The sequence below is a fragment of the Vombatus ursinus genome, unplaced genomic scaffold, assembly GCF_900497805.2.
Source record: "Vombatus ursinus unplaced genomic scaffold, bare-nosed wombat genome assembly UNPS02014959.1, whole genome shotgun sequence".
In the NCBI taxonomy this organism is placed as follows: Eukaryota; Metazoa; Chordata; class Mammalia; order Diprotodontia; family Vombatidae; genus Vombatus; species Vombatus ursinus.
In genome coordinates, this window is record NW_020954737.1 from 17786461 (window position 1) to 17810383 (window position 23923).

At 37.3% G+C, this 23923-nt stretch overlaps 1 protein-coding gene across 1 annotated transcript in view; it reads left to right on the forward strand.

Moving 5' to 3' along the window:
- CLSTN2 (calsyntenin 2) overlaps positions 1 to 23923 on the forward strand; it is a 539158-nt gene that overhangs the window by 305859 nt on the left and 209376 nt on the right. The window lies entirely within an intron of this gene.

The window sequence follows — 23923 nt, forward strand, 5'->3', positions numbered from 1 at the left end:
AGGCTCATTTGCTTCTTTACATTATTGAGAGGCAGTTAATTAAAACCTCCATAGACATGTTTTTCCCCTTTCCCTACCACCCATGATTTATCATTGCTATATTGTCTCAGCATTACAGTTTTATGGCTTTATAGGGTGCATGTTGAGGATTTTATAGTTGTATCCCCAATTCCTTTAATTTCGGATGAAACATTAAGTTGCAATGAGAATTCAATGCCAGTGCATGGAGCATAAGCAACAAACTACTCTGTGTTCATCTTAGCAGAGAGGGACATCAATGGAATATATACAAGGGGACAAATTTGCCTGTCAGTGGAAGTCTTTTAATTTTAGGGATTTAAGCCTTTTGTGAATGATAAAGTTGTTTCTTGGGTTTCAAATTCTTGTAGGAGGGGAGACCACAATGATCATGGGGTAGAGCCAATGACTTCTTTGCAAAATGGCAACTTGAGTGACATTTATCTTTAACTTCTTCCCATCTCTTCCTTCTGTGTCCTTTTCTCACCCCACCCCCTGTTGCCCAGGGCTGTTTGCTGTTCCCTGGTTGCCCAGATCCCTTCAGTAGTTCATCTCACTGAGAGTTTCCCTGGCTGCTAGACCTAGCACCACACAGTCACTTTGTGATCCTGAACAGGTTATTCAACTTTCTTGAGCTTCAATTTCCTGATCTGGAAAATGGGGAGATGGGGCAATAATTTTTACAGTACGTTGCATTGTTGATGGAGTCATGAAATGATCCAACCATTTTGGAAAGCAATTTGTAACTATGCCCAAAGGGCTATAAACATGTTCATATCCTTTGATCCAGCAATAGCACTTCTAGGACTATGTCCCAAAGAGATCATAAATATGGGGAAAGGACCTACAGGTACAAAAATATTTATAACAGTTCTTTTTGTGGTGGTAAAGAATTGGAAATTGATGGGATGCCCATCAATTGGGAAATGGCTGAATAAGTTGTGGTATATGAATGCAACAGAATACATTGTGTTATAAGAAATGATGAGCAAGTGGACTTCAGAAAAACCTGGGAAGACTTGCCTGGACTGATGCTGAGTGAAGTGAGCAGAACCAGGAGAATGTTGTACACAGTAACAGCTACGTTGTGCAGTGACTGACTTTGATAGACTTACCTCTTCTCAGCAATGAAGGGATCTAAGACATCTCCAAAAGTCTCATGATGGAAAATGCTATACACATCCAGAGAGAGAACTATGGAGTTTGAATGCAGATTGAAGCATACTATTTGCTCTTTTTTTCCCCTTCTGTTTTCTTTTGTCTCTTCTTTTTTGTGGTTCCTCCTATTGATTCTGATACTTCCTTACATCATGACCAATGTGAAAATGTTTAATAGGAATACATATGTAAAGCCTATATCAGATTGCATGCCATCTTAGAGAGGGAGTCAGGGAAGGAGAGGGAGAAAATTTGAAACTCAAAAGTTATGGAAGTGAATGTTGGAAATTAAAAATAAATAAATAAATTTTAAAAATAATATTTACAGTATGTTGCACCTTGCAAGATTTTTGTGTGCTTCAAATTAAATGATATATTCAATATATTTTGAATACTTAGAAATGCTAAATATATATCAATTATTATTTCACTGGGGTCTTTGCTGGCACTCTCCAATAACTTCATGGCTTCTCCATCTATTACAAAGCCTGCCTTATTTAGGAAGAGTACATGGAAATTGGCAATATGGGTACTTGGAGAATCTAATCCAATAAATCCAATCCAATAAGCATTCATTAAGCATCTATGATGTGCCAGTTACTGTGCTAAGCATTGGGGATACAACTAATAAAAATAAAGTCCCTGCCCACACAAACTTACAATCTAATGGGAGAGGACAAACAGATATTTCTCTGATTAGGAACTTTATATTTTTGTGCCATGCTTTAAAGCATGTAGTTTCCTCATCAAATACAACTGTTGCAATTGAGCCGACAGAAAGAGGTAGACTGATTTGCCAAACATCACTTTACTATTTTGTATTACTACCTTGGCAGGCTCACTACAGGTGACCGTGGTCTAGTCTTTACTTTGCACATTTGAAAACAAAGCTTTATCCAGGTGTGATCAAGTGGAGTGACCAATTCTTTTAGCCAAATTCATAGAATGCTGGTTTATTCATCAAAAAGCCAATGCATCATTTGTGGTGGGACAATATCTACTGGGAGAGCATTGAATATTGGTTTCAGAAGTCCTAGATTGAAATCCTAGTTCTGCTACTTACTGGCTATGGGACTTCAAGCAAGCCACATCCCCCTCCTACAGAGGTTTCCTAATCTCTAAAATGAGAAGGTTGAATTAGATGGTACTTAAGACCATTTCCACTTCTCAATACTTTCCTATATCATTCCCCAGTGACCAAAACACCTATGTCCTGGTGGTTGTTATCTTCTCCTTATCAAGATTGCTGAAAAGTTTATTTAGTGAGCCTAGAATTACAGCAAAGAGAAGTGAATGATCTTAAGAGGAATTTCTTTAGCCTGGGGGAAAGTATAGGTAATTATCCCTGTCCTATCCTGCAATAAACCTAGTGATACATAACCCTGCCAAAACAAAGCAAGACAAAACAAGGCTTTCCTTGGACAGTGCTAGATAAAAATTAGCAAATCCTGTCTCTTTTATTCCTCTTTTTCTAGATTCTATAAGAACCACAACTCTTATATTACAGTGACATCATGTTTGACACAGTTAATTGGATCACAGCTTATTTTACATTGTTATATTTTAATCTCCTTGATGAGTTTTGGGAAGCACCCTGAGAGGAAAGCTACATTATACATACTAGTTTCATCAGCAACACATTTATCAATGATCTCAGGAAGTGACTTTTAAAAAAAATTGTCCCCAATTTGGGGCTTATATCCTTTTTGGAGCTTGTACTCCACCCCAACTCCCACCACGGATTATAGCAGCTAATGTAAGCATCCTCATTATGAATGCCTTGGCGATTCAGAATTGCTCTTCAGCATTCAGGTCACTTATCATTCCCCCTTTTCTCTAATTCCTTATTATATTCTGAACCACCCACTCTAACACTTCTGGGCATGTAAGAGTTGCACAATAAATACTGTGAAGTGAAGCGAAATGCTTTCTCCTCTGTACCTATGCTTTGAATAGATACTGATTGGTCATAATCTTACTTCCAACTTGTCTTTTCCCTTTACATTCCAGTGGATCATAGGAAGGGATTGTGAAGATCATCTAGTCCAACTCTCTCAGAGTTGGAGGAGAAGGCTGAGGCCCAGGGAAAGAGTGAAGGGGCTTCCCCAGGCTCCAACAGTTAGCAAATAGTAGGTGTGGATTTTGATCTGCCTTGTAATAGGATAGGTTTTTTTATTTTAGATTTAGAGCTGGAAGAGATGTTAAAAGTCATTAAGTCCAATCTTCTTCTCTTACATATTGGAAAACCAAGGCAGAAAGCAGATAGGTGCTTTGACCAGCATCACACAGATAATAAATATCTGAGATGGATACAAACCTAAGTCTTCCTGGGTCCTGAATCCAGACCCCACTCTATTACTCAAATCCAAGGTCCATGAGCTCCAAAAGCAGTGACCTCACATTATACATTGGTGGCCCCAGGGCTAGGTAAATTTGTTGCCAGTCTCATAATTTAACAGAAAGGTTCTTTTTTCTTTTCATTTTTCCAGGAAAGAAAAAGTAAATATAATGTGTTGCTATAAGGCATTTGTTCCTCATAATCAAGGTCATAACCTAAATTAAGGCCCCTGAGGATCTACAGAATGATTTCTAAGTATGTTCTGAAAAGGCACCTGAGCTTATATATTCAAGGTATTGCTGGAACTATAGTGGGGTAGAAGTCCTAGGGAAGGAGTAACCTTTCCTTTTGCTACTACCTGTCCCCCTCCTCATCCTTTGGCTGGAGCAGATAGAGTAAAAACTATGGGAAAAGTAATTTTGATAATGTACTTCAAACATAACTAAACTGAAACAAAGTTCAATTTGTGCTACATTGACTGCTCTGAGGGCAACTAGGTGGCACAGTGGATAGAGCACTGGGCTTGGAATCAGGAAGATTTATTTTCATGAGTTCAAATCTAGCTTAGATACTTACTAGCTGTGTGACCCTGGGCAAGTCATTTAACACTGTTTACCTCAGTTCCTCATCTATAAAATGAGTTAGAGAAGGAAAGGACAAACCACCCCAGTATTTTTTGCCAAGAAAACCCCATTTGGGGGTCATGAAGAGTCAGACACGACTCAACAATAACAGATTGCTCTATAAATACTAGACAACTTGTTGAAATTGTGACACCCTCTGGATACCAGGTGCCCTGTATCCTGTGAGCCTGGAGACAACTGGAAAAGGATCAGATTGCAGGGAGAAGCCAACTGGTGGCTCTGCATGTGCATGACTTGAACCATAAGCTCCAACTTGTACCATCATTCATACAAATTCAGTCCTGTTTGTGAAAAGTCTTGGCCAGGAAGCAAAATTAAGGGTGCTAAAGGTAGTAGTGGATTTCTTGAAGTGTAAGAAAAGTCTCTTCATGCTCTGTTGCTTTCCATAGCTCCATTTTTCCTCAGAGACCCCTGTGGACTGTTTTTATTTCATGCCATTTTAACTCTGCTATACGTATGTAACAATTGGGACAAGAATACTTAGGAATTTGGATCCATTTTTAAAATTCTACTAAAAAAAAAAAACCTTTTCTGGGGGCAAGTCTTCAATTTTCTAGAAGAATCGACCTCACCATTTCTAAAACAACATTTTCTTTCCCCAAGGAATCCAAACATGGTAACTCCTTGTGAATGATATATCAGCAAGCCCTGGTGTGCAACTGATTTGTCCAGATAGGTCTTCTGGTAGCCCAAGTAGGCAGAAGCCTTCAGGGTATAATTTGAAAGGTAACAGGAGTGCTCACTCACTAAACTTAGAGTCCCTATCAGTCTGTCTTTGATACCTGATTTTTCAACTTTGCATTTGTATTGAGGCTTTCCCTGTTCTAGGAATCACCATTTAGACTATAAATACCCCTGGGAGCTATAATACATTAAAATCCATTAACAATTTAACCTGTGAAGTGGATTGTGTAAGATTATCAAATTAGTTTCTTGAAAGACTCTGAGAATACTGGATAATTTTGATCTCTTAAGTGGGGAGGTTGAAACTGGGGGAACTGAATTCCTGCGACCATGATAATGTAGTTAAAGAGTGTCAGAAGATCTAGTTTCAATCCACGATTGTAACACTTATTAGTTGTGTGAACGTGAACTAGTTCTTAACCTTTATGAACCTGTTTCATCATCCCTGAGGTCGGCATAACAGAATCGTAGATATAACTTGCATAAAATATGGAATCACCAGAATTTCACAGGGTCTTTGAAAGGAAATCATATTATAAACTATAAAGCTATATATAAATATGAGCTGCCATTATTATTATGTGTAATGCTACTGAGGATGGTACCTGGTAAACAATGGGACAGTAGAGGGAACCAGGTACCTGAAGGAAGCAGAGCATAGAAAGAGTTGAAAGGATGGCAAGCCATGTGCTCCAATTTTTTTTGCCAAGAATTGATTACCAAGGATTTCTTGGTATTGGTTGTCAAAGTCTATAGTGTGACTTCAACATGGAGTACCCTGCTTGTTTTCATCAGCACATATAATCAGAATGGCAACAGGTGTAGGACAACTGCAGCTTTGTCCCAGGGTGCTATACACTGACATAGATGTCAGGTAGGCTCCTCTCCCCACAACTGATGACCTTCTCAGCCAAATCCTTGAGGATTTTTGGAAGAGAGATCCTCAAGGGGCCTCTTTGTATCTTAAGATTCAAATTCTTTCTCTGAGGCCTCCCTCTATCCCCTAACTGAATTTGTCTTTGAATTTTTATTTGATCTGCAGTAGGAGCTTATGCATCTTTCTTAGACTTTTGCCCTGGTTGCTAGATTTGCTGGTTATACCTCTGTAAAGAGAAGCCATTTCTTTAGACACACACTCTTCTGTTTTCATCTGGACCAAAAAGTCATCCTCGATTATTGGACATAATCTCTTCTGGAGAGAGACTGGAAGAGGCATGTATAGAGTGAGTCAAACCATCACAAACACCTCAACCACCACCTCACCTCAGACCCATGGATTTAGCCCATAACCCTGACACCAGAGCTACATCATCATTTCCCCCACTCTCCAACCCAGACCACTGGTCTTTCTTCCAATCACAGTCCACAGCCATCATCTAGAAAATCATTGATGTGACCTGGCAATTACTTCTGCAAGTGTCCTTGCTTCCTCTAGAGCCACTGAAACCTGGAAAAGAAAGTTCATGCTACCACAGTTTTTGGTACTGTCAAATGTTTTAAAATCAGAAATGGATATGGTTTTTTATCAGTGGAAATACATTAATGAAGATGCATTACCATTCTCTTTGCCACTAGGCCCTAAGGACCACAGGGGCTTTTCATCTAACTTGGAGGTAAAATGTCTCATATGTGTTGTGTTCCTCTATTAGAATGTGAGCTCCTTGACAGCAAGGACTGTCTCTCTATTCTATTTGTATCCTCAGTATTTAGCATAGTACTTTACACAGAATAAACACCAAATAAATTCGTTTTCATTTATTCATTATAAGGAAAGGTAAATAAAAATGTAGCCTATACCATCTACTTTGAAGACCTCAAAATTCCAAAGCACTGATGCCTTCCTTAGGAAATTCAGGGCATTTTGCAATTTAAATGTTTTTGGAAAACAAAAAGGTCTGGGTTCTAGTCCTAATTCTAATTCTTAATTAGATTGGAGACTCGGGGTAAGTTTCTTCACTACTCTGTTCCTCAATCTGTTCATCTATTAAATAGGAATAATAGCTCCTATATAACAATAAACTCAGAATTATGATAAAATCACTTTGTAAAATTTAAAGTGATATATAATTTTGAGCTATTATTGTTATTGTTATTATGTATGTTTCAAATCCAAATCAGTTAACATTTATTAAATACCTACTGTACTGGAGAAGTGGATGTTAAGATTAAATAGAACTCAGAATCTGCCTTCATGAAACTCACTGGTTCCAATGAGGACTCCATTCCCTCTTTAGTATAGTTGATTTAACTTTAGTCGATTTTTTTGGATCAGCAATATACTTTTCATATAGTATAGGAAATTTACTTTATGCCTGATATACTTTATAATATATAAAGTACACTTTATAAATTAGGGCAGAAGAGAGATATCTATTATGATAGATTTAATATCCAACTTAGCATTAGTACTCTGTTAGATATTAATCAGAAGCAAGTACAATGATCATGAATATAAAAATTTTAAAGTCCTAAGTGCCAAGAAGAACTTGCTAAGCATCTTGGTGATCTAGTACTGCAACATGAGAATTAATGGAAGGCCCTGATTTTTCTCCCGTGTTCAGAATTCTAAAGAGCACCTGCAATCAAACATCCAACTTGTTCATGTATTCATGGAGATGTCGCCTGTGTACTCACTCTTGAATACTCTCTCTTTCTGTCACTTCATCTTCTCCTTTCTCCCTCTTTCTGCCTTTTTGGAGAGCTTAGCTAGGAAGTAGAAATAAAAATGTAAAGCTGTTACAAAGGAACTCACTACTGGTAATGATGATGTCCTTAAGAATGTCTGACAATAATAGATCTAATATTTTTAACTGTTTATTTTCTTCAGAGCCACATTTAGTTTAACCTGGAACAGGCAGCATCCCCTCAGGTCACAAAGCTGATAGCCTTTAATCACCAGGAAACAGAGATGTACTAACTGAAAAGGCTCTCTTGATGATCTCAGTGCCCCTACCCCTGAGCAGAGAAGACTGGTGCTTGCAAAGACTGCTGCTTAGCCAGGATTTCTGCGTTGGGAAGGAAATCCAGCCTACTTAAAAGCTTTGCTGTACCCACACCACATTCTCTTTAGAGCTTAGGTTTCACTAGGTCATTCAGGGGCTGGCTGCTGAGTACATTTTCTGGGCAATCATATTGATTCTTTTTTATCCTTTTTATTCCTCACCAAGCCAAGCTTTTTCTCCTTGGCTTAAGAACTCTCTTCCTGCAGGTGACTTTGTTTGGTTAAGCCCTTGGTTGCTCTTAAAAATCAGCTCTTTATCCTCTAGTTCCAGACCTTTCAGGACATTGTTTGCCACCTACAAGGGCCAAACTGGGCTAATAGTTCTCCTTTCTCCTGGGATTCTGGGTATAGTGAGGTAACAGTGAGCAAACTATGTTCAAAGGTCACCAAAGGGTGACCCTGCTATTGTGCCACCTAGAACAGTGTTTGATGGAATATCTCTGGCTGTTGAAAAGTTCTGTTTAAGTCACATTTTTTGGAAAGTCTAAGAACTTAGAAAACCTCTAAGAACTTGGTACTTTATAGGAGCTGAATGGGAAATACTTTTTGTTAAAATAGACTCCCTCCCGAATATAACTGGTTTATAAATATAGTTTTATCCTATATGTGTGAACATATATGTGTGTGTGTGTGTGTGTGTGTGTACACACATACATAAATAACCTCTGAAAGTATTTAGTTCATCATTTTACAGATGAGGATACTGAGTTCCAGAGAAGTTAAGTGATTTGCACAAGGAAATATAGTTTATAAGTAATAGAGTCAAGAGTCTAGAATCCAGAGCCTATTGTCTCATTTAAAATTTTAAGTTAGATTGTATAAATATTAACATCTCTTTTTAAATATGAAGGGGTAAATGACTTACAGAAGGATATATAGCTCTGTGTATGTTTATGTGTGTATATATGCACACATGTGTGTGTGTGTGTGTGTGTATGTTTGGAGTTATCAGATCAAATGCCCCAAATTTAAGTCTGTTCTAATGGATTCTGTGAAGGACACTTTTAGGTGTCAGTTATAGCTGGGTAAAGGATGATTCTATTAAACCACACCCATACCAATCAGAGATGGTGTGAAAGAAGAGTGGAGTAAGATACAGAAGTTGTTCTCTTTTTGCTGCCTCTTCTTTATTTGCTGGGTCACTATATCCCAGTGTCTGAGGTAAGGAAAGCTTTTCACCCTGAGATGGAGGAATGAGCCTAGTTAGCATGTCAGGTATGCAACTCAGAAACTAAATCTAAGACACAGCTCGTTATTGCTTACCTCTCTCTCTTATTATATGACCTGTGCTTGTACTCTGTATCAGCAGTCTCATAATCATAGAGCCATACAGACAGCAACTCAAATGGGTACATTCATACTCCCTGTGTTCGCAGCTGACCATCCCAGGGGACTGATGGCTGGCTGCACACAGACACACTTGCACAAATGCACACACACGCACACACATGCACACACAAATGTAGACATAAGAAGAAAATGTCCAGAGACCCCAGGGCATCTTAACTGTGCCATTGTGTAGCTCCCATGAGCCTCACTTAGCTTCTGCTCCTGAATCTTCCCCATAAAACTATCAGTTGCCATGTACTGATTGATTCAAAGAGGACCCTAGAACTACCAACACTTTTCCTACCTAAATATTCTCTTTATCTCAGCTACAGTAGAGATGGAAGCAGCTGGAGGCATCTCTGGCACTTAGCCCTACTTGAGATCCTTCTGCCCCTTTCCCCTGTTATTCTGTGCCATTACAAAGGAGAGGAGGGCACAAACATATGTGTGCCAAATATGATAGCTCTTGGGTGAGCATGAAGGGCCAATGGTGTTCACCAGAGGCTGTGAGAGCACATTTTGGCACACTCAGCCTGCACAAATAATTTCTACAGCTCAGCCATTTCTAGAGCCCTCTGAAATATTATCCACCCCTTCTAGTCCATCCTAAATCTCAAACTCACCTTCTTAAATCATCCCTCGTTCTGTTGCTGTTATACTGACATTCTTTATTATTGCTGTCAGATCAAACACTTCCTCATTGTTCTCTGAGAATGCATAGTATAGTGGATGGAACACTCAATTAGGAATCATAAGACCAGGGTTGTAATCGTAGCTCTGCCATAGACTAATTGTATGATCTTATATAATAATTTTCTAACTCTGGGCCTCAGTTTGCTGTTCTATAAAATGAAGATATTAGACTAATTATTCTCTAAGATCTTATCCCACTCTTAATTCCATGCTCTGCATTCTTAATAAAATAAAGCTTTATTTATCTAGAACTTCATTTGTTTCATGAGTGTATTTTTGGTTTCTTTATCTGGGCAATATACTCTTTAAGGACAGGGCCAATGGTTCCATTTTTTTTTTTTGTATTACTGCCCTTACAATAAACCTATACATTCAGTAGGCACACAGTAAGTGTGATTAGGCTGAACTAAAATAATTCCTTAATCTATCTATTTTGTAAACATAGGCTTTCATAAATCAAGTTGGCTCATGTTTGATGATACCCTCCATGGACACATCTGATAAATCTACCTTTAAACAATAAAGAATTAACTTAATGTTGGGCAGATCCCTGGCCCTTCTAATGGACATCAACCAACCTCTCCCCTCTCATGTTTCCAAGGTGGCTCAAAGGGAGAAACTTGTCCTCAAGATGAACTGACCCCTGGAAAATATGCTTTGCTCCTTCACATCCAAAATAGAGGGTCAGAAGAAATTACTCCTCTGTCAGATAAAGTTTATAAATCACTAAGTGAAGGGATTTTGGCAGCTGAAACCACTTTCAGGAATCTGTGAAACACATCCAAGAGGTAGAGCCTCATTTTGACCATTGCCAATTGGTATGGAGTTGTTTCTTTACATCCTAATACCAGCCCTGGCTATATTACCCTGTATTACCCATTTTATAAGGGACATACTAAAATTTCAGTGGTGAATATTTGTCTTCACCCATACTGTAGCATGATATAGTGGAAAGACTGAACTTAGAGCCAGAAGACCTATATTTGTATCCAGACTCTGACATTTACTTTAATAAATTTGTGTGGCCATGAACTAATTACTTTCCCTTTCTGTGCCTTTATTTCCCTATCTCCACTTCACAGAGTTATTGTTTTATAAACCTTGAAGTGTTTATTGTAACAGGAGGGAGTGCTCTCCCCAGTACCTAGTCTTACTTAACAAGAAGTAGACTTTGTGTTGTTTATCAAGTTCTAAGCCCCCCCTTCCTTGTATACCACCCAACCACAAGGCATCTCTGTATAACTGGCAAACTCCAGAACCTCTCTCTGGCTCTCAGTGAGCTGTCTGCTGCTCAACCCTTGCCTACATCTTTTTTTGGGTTGTTGCTACATTTTGTCTGCTTAGTCTAGTCCAGGGGTTTTTAATCTTTTTTATGTCATGGGACTCTTTTCCAATTTAACAAAGTCTAAGAACCCCTTCTCAGAATGAAGTTTTTAAATGCATAAAATTAGAAAACAAATTATGTTGAAATAGTTATCAAAATATTTTTAAAAAATAAATTCTTGGACACTCTGAAATCTATTCTTGGACTCCAGGTTAAGAACCCCTGGTCTAGGGGCTAGTATGGATTATCCAAACAAATCAATGCTTAGACGCCAGCTTATTTTAGGATAAACTCCTCTTTCTTATTTCTTACTTGGCTGTATTGAGTTTGAGGTAGGGGGAACAGAGGGGGTGGGCCTGTATGGTTTTATAGATATTTATTCAGACTACTATAAATTAATAAAAGCAAGTAACATCAATGTGTCTTCCACCTCAGCTTGTTCTGTCACATATCTCTGATACTACTTCCTCTGAAATTTTAAGAGTGGAGGCAAGATACTATATAATATAAATATAAATTATTATTATTTCCTGACTATTAGGCTTCCCTTCAATTAAATTCCCTATGCCTCATGCTGAACTGGGTTGCTCCCATTAGGAAACATCCGGTTTAAAAAAAACATTTATTAAAGGCCATTATGTGTAGAGTGCTGTGCTAAGTATTAGAAGAAAGCAAATCAGATATAGTCTCTTTGATTACAATATAGTAGGACTATACAACAGATGCAAAAGTGTCTGTAATTCAGAATGAAGCGTGGGAAGTATATTGGAAGGTATAAACAAATTGTTCTTTGAGGACAAGGAAGGAAAGGTGCTGGCTACTATTTATTTATTTTGAGAATTGGACATGACTATGAATGATAATCTTTGACCCCACATCAATACTGTTCATCATCCAGTCCCAGCAGTTTCATCTTTTAGGAAGTCTTTATATTTCCTCAAGGGTCTACTTTCCCTTTATAGGTAACTTACGGACCAAGTAGGTTATAAATTTAATTTCACAGGTATCTTATTCAATCAAGAAATACCCATTTGTTTTCCTCCCATAATGAAAGACAGCATGGTATAGGGGATGGATTGTTTTACTTGAATTCAGGAAGATTTAGATTTGAATTCTCACCTCTGATATTTAATAGATGTAACCCTGGGTTACTGTAGTGTAACTTTGGGTACTAGTAGTGACCCTGGGCAAGCCACTTAACTAGTCTTAGCCTTACTTTCTTCATTTATAAAATTAAGGCACTGGACCCTATAATTAATTTATAGATCCCTTCGAGCTCTAAATCTAATCTTATATAGGAAGTTAGGTGACACAGTGGATAGAGTGCTGGACCTAAAGTCAGGAAGATCTTGAGTTCAAATCAAGTCTCAGACACTTAATGGCGGTGTCACCCCATATAAGTCACTTTACCTCTGTCTGCCTCAGTCTCTTTATCTGCAAAATAGGGTAATAATAGCACTTACCTCCTAGTGTTGTTTTAAGAAGATAATATTTGTAAAGCACTTTGCAACCCTTAAAATGCTATTGAAATGCTAGTTATTATTATTATTCTCACTCCTATTTGTGTAAGTTTTTCTGACCTGTTTCCCTTCTGTCCACTCACAAGGCCACCACTCAGATCTGGAATGAATGAATAAGACAATCCATCATAACTGTCCCTTCAAGGGTGGAGCTATAAGACAATAGACAGCCAGGTAGCTATGGGTCCTACACACAGTAGATTCTTCAGAATTTCAAATTGAATTGAATGTATACTCATTGAAACTGTAATTCCAAATCTATAAGCTACTCCCTTTGTTAGTTCTCTTACTACACTAACTCAAGTAGGCCAGCTTCAGAATTATAAATATCCTCCCAAAGTCCATATTCGAATGCCAGATCCTCGAGGCATAATCTCTGTCCAGCTGAGGCTGATACCATAAGGCATGCATGTTTCAAAGATCCCAGGAGAATCAACATGCCCCAAGGATTCAGCCAGTATGATTCCATGCATTTCATTTAGATGGCCCTGAAAGTGTTGGGACCTGTATTTCCTTTATCCTGCTATGTGGCATGGGCTGGTGCATGACCAAAGGAGAATTAAACTTACTTAACTCTCTGATCCTGACTTTCCTTGTCTGTAAAATTAGGGGAGCTAAACATGATTTACAAAGTCCTTTCTGAGTTAAATATTGTATGAGTCTACAAATATTTTGGTTGTATTTATAGGCTAAATATTTGGAGATTGTGGTGCCGTTGGGCTCAGTGTGGCTGGTACCATGTACAACATGGGGATGATCCAAGCACTGTGAGAAAACAATTGATTGCACTAATTTTTCCACCAAGGGTATTTATTCCAGAGAACAGAAAGGAGAATGATGTAGAGTGATTTGACATATATATATATATATATATATATATATATGTATTGTATGTATGTATGTATATTAACCTATCCTTGGATGCAAGGGAACATGGTAGTAAGAAAGAATATCTGATGAAAATAAGTTGATCACAACAGGCCAGAACAATGGGCTGAAATCGTTAGGATACCCTTTAGGGTATGTGTGTGTGTGTGTGTGTGTGTGTGTGTGTGTGTGTGTGTGTGTGTGTGTGTATAAAGTTCTACAACTGAACTAAAAAAACTTCATAGGTACATAGGTACATAACTATATAACAATGGGAAAAATCTCAGAGATTTAGTAGACTGAAAAGTCAATATGAATCAACAGAGGAATATGACAAACCAAAAAATATTTTAATTATTAAATTTTATTTTTAATTTATGGAATAAAACAAGCATTTCCATAACATAGTACAGTTAAAAAGATGATTGCACATGAAACTGCAAATCTACTATGCACAACTTGCTATTCCTTTCAAATATACAACAAAATTATCATGTAGACTTCCTTCTTTTTTGGAAATAGTATTTTTTCCCAATTACATGTAAAATAGTTTTCAACATTCATTTTTATAAAATTTTGAATTCCAAATTTTTTCTCCCTCCCTCCTTCCCTCCCCATTCCCCAAGATGGCAAACAATCTGTATAGGTTATAGATAGGCAATCACATAAACATATTTCCACCTTAGTTATCTTGTGAAAGAAGCAGAACAAAAGGCAAAAGCTACAAAAAAAAATACAAAAAAGAGTGAAAATAGTATGCTTTGATTTGCATTCAGATTCCATAGTTCTTTCTCTGGATGTGGATGGCATTTTCCATCATGAGTCTTTTGGAATTGTCTTAGATCATTGCACTGCTGAGAAGAGCTAAGTCTATCATAGTTGATCATTGCATAATGTTGCTGTTACTATGTACAGTGTTCTCCTGGTTCCACTCACTTCACTCAGCATCAGTTCACATAAGTTTTTCTAGCCTTTTCTGAAATCAGCCTGCTCATCATTTCTTATAGCACAATCGTATTCCATTACATTCATATATCCTGACTTGTTTAACCATACCCCAATTGATGAACATCCCCTCAATTTCCAATTCTTTGCCACCACACAAAGAGCTGCTATAAATATTTTTGTATGTATAGGTCTTTTCCCTTTTTTATGTTATCTTTAGGATACGGACCTAGTAGTGGTAATTCTGGATCAAAGGGTATGCACACTTTGATTGCCCTTAGGTCGTAGTTCCAAATTGCTCTCCAGAATAATGTGATCAGTTCACAACTCCCCACCAACAATGCATTAGTGTCCTGATTTTCCCACATCTTCTCTAACATTTATCATTTTCCTTTTTTGTCATATTAGCCAATATGATAGGTGTGAGGTGGTACATCAGAGTTGTTTTAATTTACATTTCTCTAATCAATAGCGATAGTATATTCCTGCTATAATCTTTTTTCATATGACTATAGATAGCTTTAATTTCTTCATCTGAAAACTGTCTGTTCATATCCTTTGACCATTTATCAATTGGTGAATGACTTATATTCTTATAAATTTGGCCCAGTTTTCCACATATTTTAGAAATGAGGGCTTTATCAGAAAAAAACTTGCTACAAAAATTGTTTCCCAGCTCTCTGCTTTCCTTCTAATCTTGGTTGCATTGGTTTTGTTTGTACAAAAATTTTTTAATTTAATGTAATCAAAATTATCCATTTCACATTTCTTAATGTTCTCTATCTCTTTGTTTGGTCATAATTCTTCCCTTCTCCATAGATCTTACAGGTAAACTATTTCTTGCTCTCTAAATTTTCTTATGATATCCTTTATATTTAAATCATCAGCTATATGGTGTGAGACATTAGTCTATGCCTAGTTACGGCCATACTATTTTCCATTTTTTTCCCAGCAGTTTTTGTCAAATAATGAGTTCTTATCGCAGAAGCTAAAGTCTTTGGGTTTATCAAACAATAGATTACTATAATCATTTACATTGTGTACCTAATTTATTCTACTGATCCACCACTCTATTTCTTAACCAGTACCAAATAGTTTTGATGATTGTTTCTTTATAATATAGTTTTAGATCTGGTATGGCTAGGTCACCTTCCTTTGCATTTTTTATTAGTCTCATTGATATTCTTGACCTTTTGTTCTTCCAGATGAATTTTGTTATTATTTTTTCTAGCTCTACAAAATAAATTTTGGGCAGTGTGGTTGGCATGGTACTGAATAAGTAAATCAATGCAGGTAGAATTGTCATTTTTCATTATATTAGGTTGGCCGACCTGTGAGCAATTGATATTTTTCCAAGTGTTTAGGTTTGACTTTATTCATGTGAAAAGTGTTTTGTAATTGTGTCCATATAGTTCCTGGGTTTGTCTTGGCAGGTAGACTCTCAAATATTTTATGTCACCTAAAGTATTTTAAATGGAATTTCTATTTCCATCTCTTGCTGCTGGGCTTTGTTGGTAATGTAAGAAATGCCAATGATTTATGTGGACTTATTTTATACCCTGCAAATTTGCTAAAGTTGTCAATAATTTCTAATAGTTTTTGAGTTGATTCTCTAGGATTCTCTAAATATATCATCATATCATCTGCAAAGAGTGATAGTTTTGTTTGCTTACTCTAACTCCTTCAATTCCTTTTTCTCCTCTTATTGCTAAAGCTAACTTTTTTTTTTTACAATATTGAATATTCAATGTTGAATTGTGATAATGAGCAGCCTTGTTTCACCCTTGATCTTATTTGGAAGGCTTCTAGCTCTTCCCCATTACAGATAATGCTTCCTGATGGTTTTAGATAGATAATACATATCATCCTTTTAAGGAAAGCTCCATTTATGCCTATCCTCACTAGTATTTTTAATAGGAATAGGTGCTGTGTTTTGTGTGTTTTTTTGTTTTTTTTTTTTTTGGTGAGGTTGTTGGGGTTAAGTGACTTGCCCAGGGTGACATAGCTAGTGAGTGTTATGTGTCTGAGGCTAGATTTGAACTCAGGTCCTCCTGACTCCAGGACCAGTGCTCTATCCACTGCACCACCTAGCTGCCCCCTGCTGCATTTTGTCAAAAGCTTTTTCTGCATCTATTGAGATAATCATATGATTTCTGTTGGTTTTGTTATTGATATGGTCAATTATGATAATTTACAATTTTTTCCTAGTATTTTTCCCAATATTTAACCAGCCTGCATTCCTGCTGTAAACTCCACTTGAACATAGTGTATTATCCTGATGATAAATTGTTGTAATCTCTTTGCTAATATTTTATTTAAAATTTTTGTGTCAATATTCATTAGGGAAATTGGTCTATAATTTTCTTTGTTTTGGCTCTTCCTGATTCAGGTTTCAGTACTATATTTATGTGATAAAAGGAATTTGGTAGGAGTCCTTCACCTATTTTTCCAAAAAGTTTATATAGTATTGGAATTAACTGTTTTTTAAATGTTTAGTAGAATTCAGTGTAAATCAACCTGGCCCTGCAGATTTTTTCTTAGGGAGTTCATTGATGGCTTGTTCAATTTCTTTTTCTAAGATGGGGTTATTTAAGTATTTTATTTCTTCTTCTATTAATCTAGGCAATTTATATTTTTGTAAATATCCATCCATTTCACTTAGATTGTCAGATTATTGATATACAGTTGGGCATAATCCTCCTAATTATTGCTTTAATTTCCCCTTCATTGGTGGTGAATTCACTCTTCTCATTTTTGATAGTGGTAATTTGGTTTTCTTCTTTTTTTAATCAAATTAACCAAAAGTTTACCTATTTTATTGGGTTTTTTGAAAAACCAGCTCCAAAAATCTTAATGTTATCTTGGGCCACATTATTAGAAGCACAATATCTATAATGAAGGAGGTAACTTTTATATCTTCTGTCCTTATTAGACAATATCTGAACTATTGTGTTCACTTACGGGCATCTTATTTTCAGAAAGATATAGAACAGCTGGAGTGTGTCAGTGGAAGGGTAAACAGGATGATGAGAAGATTAAAAAATGGGAAATAAGAGGATTAATTGAAGGAACTATGGTTGTTTATCCTTGAGACTAAGACTTAGGGAGGACATCTTTGCATATTTGAATGGTAGTCATGTGGAAGAGAAGGCAAAATGTGGAGAAATGTTTGGAAGTTGCAGAAAGGCACAGATTTGTGATCTATTATAGTAAAATCCTTAACAATGAGAGCTGTTCAAAAGTGGGACAAACCTCCTTTGGAAGGAGTGGGTTCCTTCTCACTGAGGGTCTTCAGGTAGACTCTAGATGGCTATTTGTCAGCAGTATTGTGAAGCAGATTTTTAATAGTCATTTGTGGGACTAGATGGTCTCTGAATTTTCTTCAGAGTCTAATTATGTACAGGGGAGGAGCTGGTTGGCACTAAGTTGCATAATATAGCAACCATTGTGTTGGATTGAAGCTCCCTTGTCTATTGGTGATAAGATCTTAATGTGTAGATGTAGATTTATAGGCAATCCTTTCAATCTAGGTCCATGGTTTGTGTTGGTCTAGTGCCTAGATTCTGCAGGTACCAGCACTAAGAAAATAAATAAAGATAAGACTTGTAGTTAGATTCACCAAGGTACCATTTGTCTGAATTATAGGTAGGAAGGAAGGGGCCTTCCCAAATCCATTCCCAAGGAAAGGATTCCATTACTAACTGCAGTACTGGGTTTATGTCATGCTAAAGATAGTATATGATAACCTACTAAATGTCTAATTTCAAACCAGGGAAGGCCTTCTGCAGTGAGAAAAAATGGCTCAAAATTTTCATGCCCTTTTTGTAAGTAGGAAAACTGAAGAACAGAATGTCTTCTTCAAGCTCATAAAAAGAGCCTAGATTTCACTTCAAGGCCTACATCCCCAGCCTAGTTTCTAGATTGTATTACAACCCAGAACATGTAATTCTTTTTCAAAGCCCAATTCAAATCACATCTATTCCCTGAAGCCATTCTTTATCCCCAAACCCACTTATCCTTCCTCTCTTTATCTCCTCTAACACTAACTATACCAGTCATTTTTTTTCTTGACATACATTGCATTGTATTGTTAATGGTCACCTGTTGAAAAAAGTTTTGTAACCACTTTTCTAAAACCACTCACTGACACCTCATGGTAATCAAAGAGCCAATTTAGAATGCTATCATTATAGTTGGCTTGAATTCCTATCCAGAATTTCTCTGGTCCGCTTTACCCCAGATTTTTTTTAATGGGGAACCATTATTCTTTCTTCTCATTAATGAGCATAATGAAAGAAAAGTAATCTCTACCCCTACCTATAATCTTAAAGTAGACAATAAGGGTATTTCCTCCCCTCCACCTCCAAAACACAAACTCTCTCAAGGGCTAGTCAACTTGGCATGGCAGAACTAAATCTGCAATGTCTCCTCAGCTGCTATCAACTTTCAACTAGCTGAACGCTCTTACATTCTCTACTCAGAGACATTGGCTCCTATCAGCTGCTCCCAGTAGAAGCAAAAGCAAAAGCTATCCTTCTGAAGCAGAAGTTGCATGAGGTCCATAGACAAATTTCAGATCTGTGAACATGGGTGGGGGGAGGGAATTACATATTTATTTTCACTAACCTCTAACTGAAATTTAACACTTTTTCCATTATCAATTTAGTCAGCAAAATGTTATTCTGAGAAGGGGTTAGTAGGCATCAACAGACTGCCAAGGTGGTTCTTGAACCCCTTTCTTAGAGTTTCCTCTAACCTCCTTGAAAATCTGCTTGGTTCTTCAGCAGTTGGACAGCTCTGTGTCTTCTCTGCACCACCTATGAAAGTACTCCTGCCAGGCTCCTTGCTTTGGCCTCTGATGGCTCCTATTTTTAGTTTTACAAAATCTTCTAAAATTATATTAGGGAAAGGGAGCCTATAGGACTGCTTCTTTCTGTTTCCCCCTCCCCAGAGGCAAGGCTCAGGTCCACTGATTCTCTGCAGATTTGGACTCAGTTCAAATTTCATCTGCTCTATACTGCGTATGATTTTACAGATGAGGAAACTGAGTCTTGGTTTGTAAAATGAAAGGGATGAACTAAATTATCTCTAAGAACCCTTCTAGCTCTAAGTCTATGATCCCTTATTTATACTTCCCCAGTAAGGGACCCTCCAGGGAGCTGAAGTGTAGAGCCAGTTACTGTCTCCTTGGAATTTATAAACTCAGGAATCAAGGAGACAGCCAAAAAAACCCAAAAAAGCCATGAAATTCTTATGTCTCCAAAGGACACCCAACAATTTAAATTTCCAAGAGTCATACTAGATATGTTGTATTTCCCCAAGGCAGATATGCAAACTAAATCCTAATGATGATTCTATATTGCATATATGTGTGAATTAGATCATAAGCTCTTTGGAAGCAGAGACCATGTTTTATTTACTTTTGTCTCTTCCATAACAATTAGCACAGCACCTTTCACTTACTAGGTTCAATAAATGCTGATTGATATGAAGATAAATCTCATTCTTAGAAATACTAGTATTGAGTAGTAGTATATCTAAATATACTACTTCTAAAATAATGTGATTTCTCTTGGGGGTGGGGATGGGGAAGAATTGCATTTTTCCTATTGCTTTAAAAAGAAGACAATGTAATGAGTTCATAGGGATATAATAGGTCCACAAGAGTCTTATTTTGGTCCTGGTGTGGGGCACTAGGTAAATGCCTTTCATTCAAAAAGAACTCCATATTTTGCTTTGATCAGTGGCTAACAAGCAGACAGACACTACTTACTTTTGTGAGTTTCTAATCAAAACAGGAGATATTATAGATGCAGCTGTGTTGCTAAGAGTGAGTTAAATATCTGAAGGAAGATGAACTAGATTGTATTTAGGCATATGCCCTTCAGCTTTCTACTTTCAAAGAGTTCAAGGTTTGTTTTATTTTTTAAGTGGGCATTGAAAGCAAGTGTTTTTACTTTATTATTCTGCGTATATTTCTTGAAAATACAGTACATTTTCCAACATTGATCTTAATTCTGAATTTTAGTTCCAATTTGTATTTCTAGGCATAGTTTCCTTTCTAATAAGATACTTTTACAGAGAGGATTAGCATTTGCCCTTCCCCATTTCATGATATTTAATGTGACTACAAATTACAGGCTTGTAAACAGAGCCATCTTAGTAGAGCTTTAAAATCTAATTTCCTGAGCCCTATGGGTCTGTAACCAGAGAAAACTTTCCCCATTTCCCAGTTTGTGTCTGATAAGATCAGGCATGGAGCAGAAAAGAGATCATCCACTCTCATCTTGGTGGACCTCACTAATCTTGAGAAGAAATCCTTGCATGAGCCATCTTTCAGTCAGTCATAGACTAGGCTCAGATACCTGCTGTAATATGACCAGCTGACATGAATTCCTACTTCTTCAACACCTGCAGATGTGTATTATGTAAATGCAATCACTGGTCCTCAATGTACAGGAAAAACTTGGAGCACAAGAAAAGCTGTTTTTGTACAAACTCCTTTGTATGGGTGCTTGGTCCTTGAGTAGGAGCATGATTATTAGTGATTAAAGCTTGCAACTGCTACTGACCCACATAAAATACGTTTCAGACAGTGAAAGGGACATAATTACAAATATTTCTGTTCCACAGGAACAAGAATATAATAAACTCTCAATTATCTGCTAGTGGGTTCTCATCCTTACCGCTTCAATGTCACTTTACATTTGTAAAGTGCTGCATATTTTGAAGGTGGGTGCTATGGTCCCCTGCATACCACCCCATTTATCATCAGCCTACTGCCAGCCCCTACACTCAATTTTAAAATTTCTGAGCTAGGTACAGAAGGGTCCAACTGTCTGGATTAAGGGTGATAAACCTGATACCTGGAAACTCTATCTCCATGATAGGGGATAAAGTAGAGATAAAGAAGGTCAATAAAACTCTCTGGGTTTCATGGGTTGATCTCTGATCTCTGATATCCCTTCCAAGTCTCAGATTTTGTGATTCTGATTCTTAAAGGAACTCTGATTCTATCCCACTTCTGAGTGGGTGAAAATTCCTTTTAAATGCCTTTCTTCCAGTCACTCTTCTTTCCCTTCCTCCCATGTTTTCTTCTCCTCCTGTCTCCTTTCTCTTTCTCTTTCTTCCTCCCTCCACATTTTCCTTTCTTCCTATTTAAGTATTGAGAATATTTTCGTTGACTTGATGTTTCCATCTGAAAATTACCTATATCTTTTTCATTTTAATTTAGCTCATGAAAGAGAAATGGAGTGATTGATCTGGGAATCATTGTGACTCTTGCATTTCTAAGAATCCCACAGAATCAGTATGGACCCATTCATTAGTCATATTCACAAGCTACCATTGATTTTGGGAAGGGAAGCACAAGTCAAGCACTTTAAAAGTTCATTACTTCATCCCAAACTAATTCACAGCAGAAATTAGACTTGTGGATCAGATTAAACTCTTTTATCTCCCTGAATACATTTTTTCTGAACCTCTAAAGACATTGTTGTACCAAAATGATAATAGAGAAATGTAGAATAGTCTAGGGGGATAAGAGACTTAATTGAAAACAGCCTTCTCATTTGGGCCTATCTTATAATCATTCTGTCTTGTCCTATTTCACAATGAGGTGCCTTTGAGGAAACACCAGAGTCTGATGGTGTAAAAACATATTGCTCATAATCAAATTGTGGATCAATGAAATAATAAAAATAAAAGTCTGAAGTTAAGATTGCTATTGATTGCCCATCTTTGGAAACATTGTTAATGAAGACCACAGGAAAGCTGCTCTTATGTTAAGTGGGGAATTATTTCCCTCTGTGAGTGGTGAAGCAGAATAGATATCCCAGGTGTGGGATTCTATTGTTGTTGAGCATCTGTTATGTGTACTTGCAAATAATGGGTCTGTTCAAAGAATATTCTTGTAGCTCACAGTCTTTGAAGTTCTATATTTCTTACACTTAGAGAAGTGTCATATCAAGAGTGCAGGAGGCCATTTCCCTGGCTGGCATTCCATTCTTTCAGTAATCCCAGATCTCTTCTAATTTTAGTGGAACAGAGGTAATCTGACTCTGCAAAAGGTAGGCTATTGTCAGGTCCATATATTATGGCAATTATATGGTTACAAATGAAGAACTGGAAGGGATTTTTGAGTCAATCTAGTTGAACTCCCTTATTTACAGATGAAGCTAAATGACTTTCCCAAGATAACACAAGTAGCAGGAGATAGAGCCAGGATTTACCCCCAGACCCTCTGAGTCCAAATCTAGCACCTACTACCAGAAGCTAGAAGAAGAATGGATGAAAATAAAAATGCTTACCTTAGGTAGGCACCTACCTAAGAATCAGGAAATCTGGGTTCCTGCCATGATGCCACAACTCACTAGATAATATTGGGTATGGGGTTTCTCATCTGAAGAATGAGGGTTTGGACTAGATGATCTCTAAGGTCTATACCAGCACTAAAACTCTATGCTTTTAGATTGCCAACTGCACGTGGATAGGGACTGTATATTATATTGATTTCTTCCTTTTCAGGGAGAGGCAGTGTGGCATAATAAAGTCAGGAGATGAGAGTTCTTCCCTCAGCTTGGTGTTGTTCAGTCACTTTTTGTTCAGTAGTGTTTGACTCTTCATGACCCCATTTGGGGTTTTCTTGGCAAAGATACTGATGTGGTTTAGCATTTCCTTCTGTAACTCATTTTACAGTTGAGGAACTAAGACAGACAGGGTTAAGACACTTGCCCAGGGTCACACAGCTAGTAAGTGTCTGAAGCTGGATTTGAACTTGGGAAGATGAGTCTTCCTGACCTAGCACTCTATCTGTTTCACCACCTAGCTGCCCTTCTTGCTTCAACTACATACTAGCTATATGACCATGAGCAATCCACTTAGCTTCCCTGTACCTCCATTTCTTTGGGATAATACTTGCAAGACCTACCTCAAGGGGTCGGAAAGTACTGTGATATAGTGCCTATAGGCATTGTACATCTGAGTGATGTATAATGAAAAAAATGTGCTCACAACTTAAGTATTTCCACAGGGAAAATTACTTAAACTAAACATAAATCAGGCTGAGAAGGAGGAATGCACCTATTTAGCAACAATGCATGTGTAAAGTTCTTAATGAAACAGAGCGTTGGGGCTGAAAAAGCTAAGGAATCACTATGGTATGGAGGAAAGCAGCTTGATGTTAGAAACAAAGGACCTAAGCTCATATGTTGCCTCTGCTGCTCTTGACCTTGGGAAAGTCATTTGATAGCCTTGGGCTTCACTTTCTTCATCTGTAAAATGAAGGGGTTGAAGCAGATGGCCCCCTAGGTCTCTTCTAACTATAAATCTGTGATTCTATATTTTCTAGGATACTAGAGGACTGGTTAGTAAAGAGGGACAGGAACTCATTGCCTTACTTTA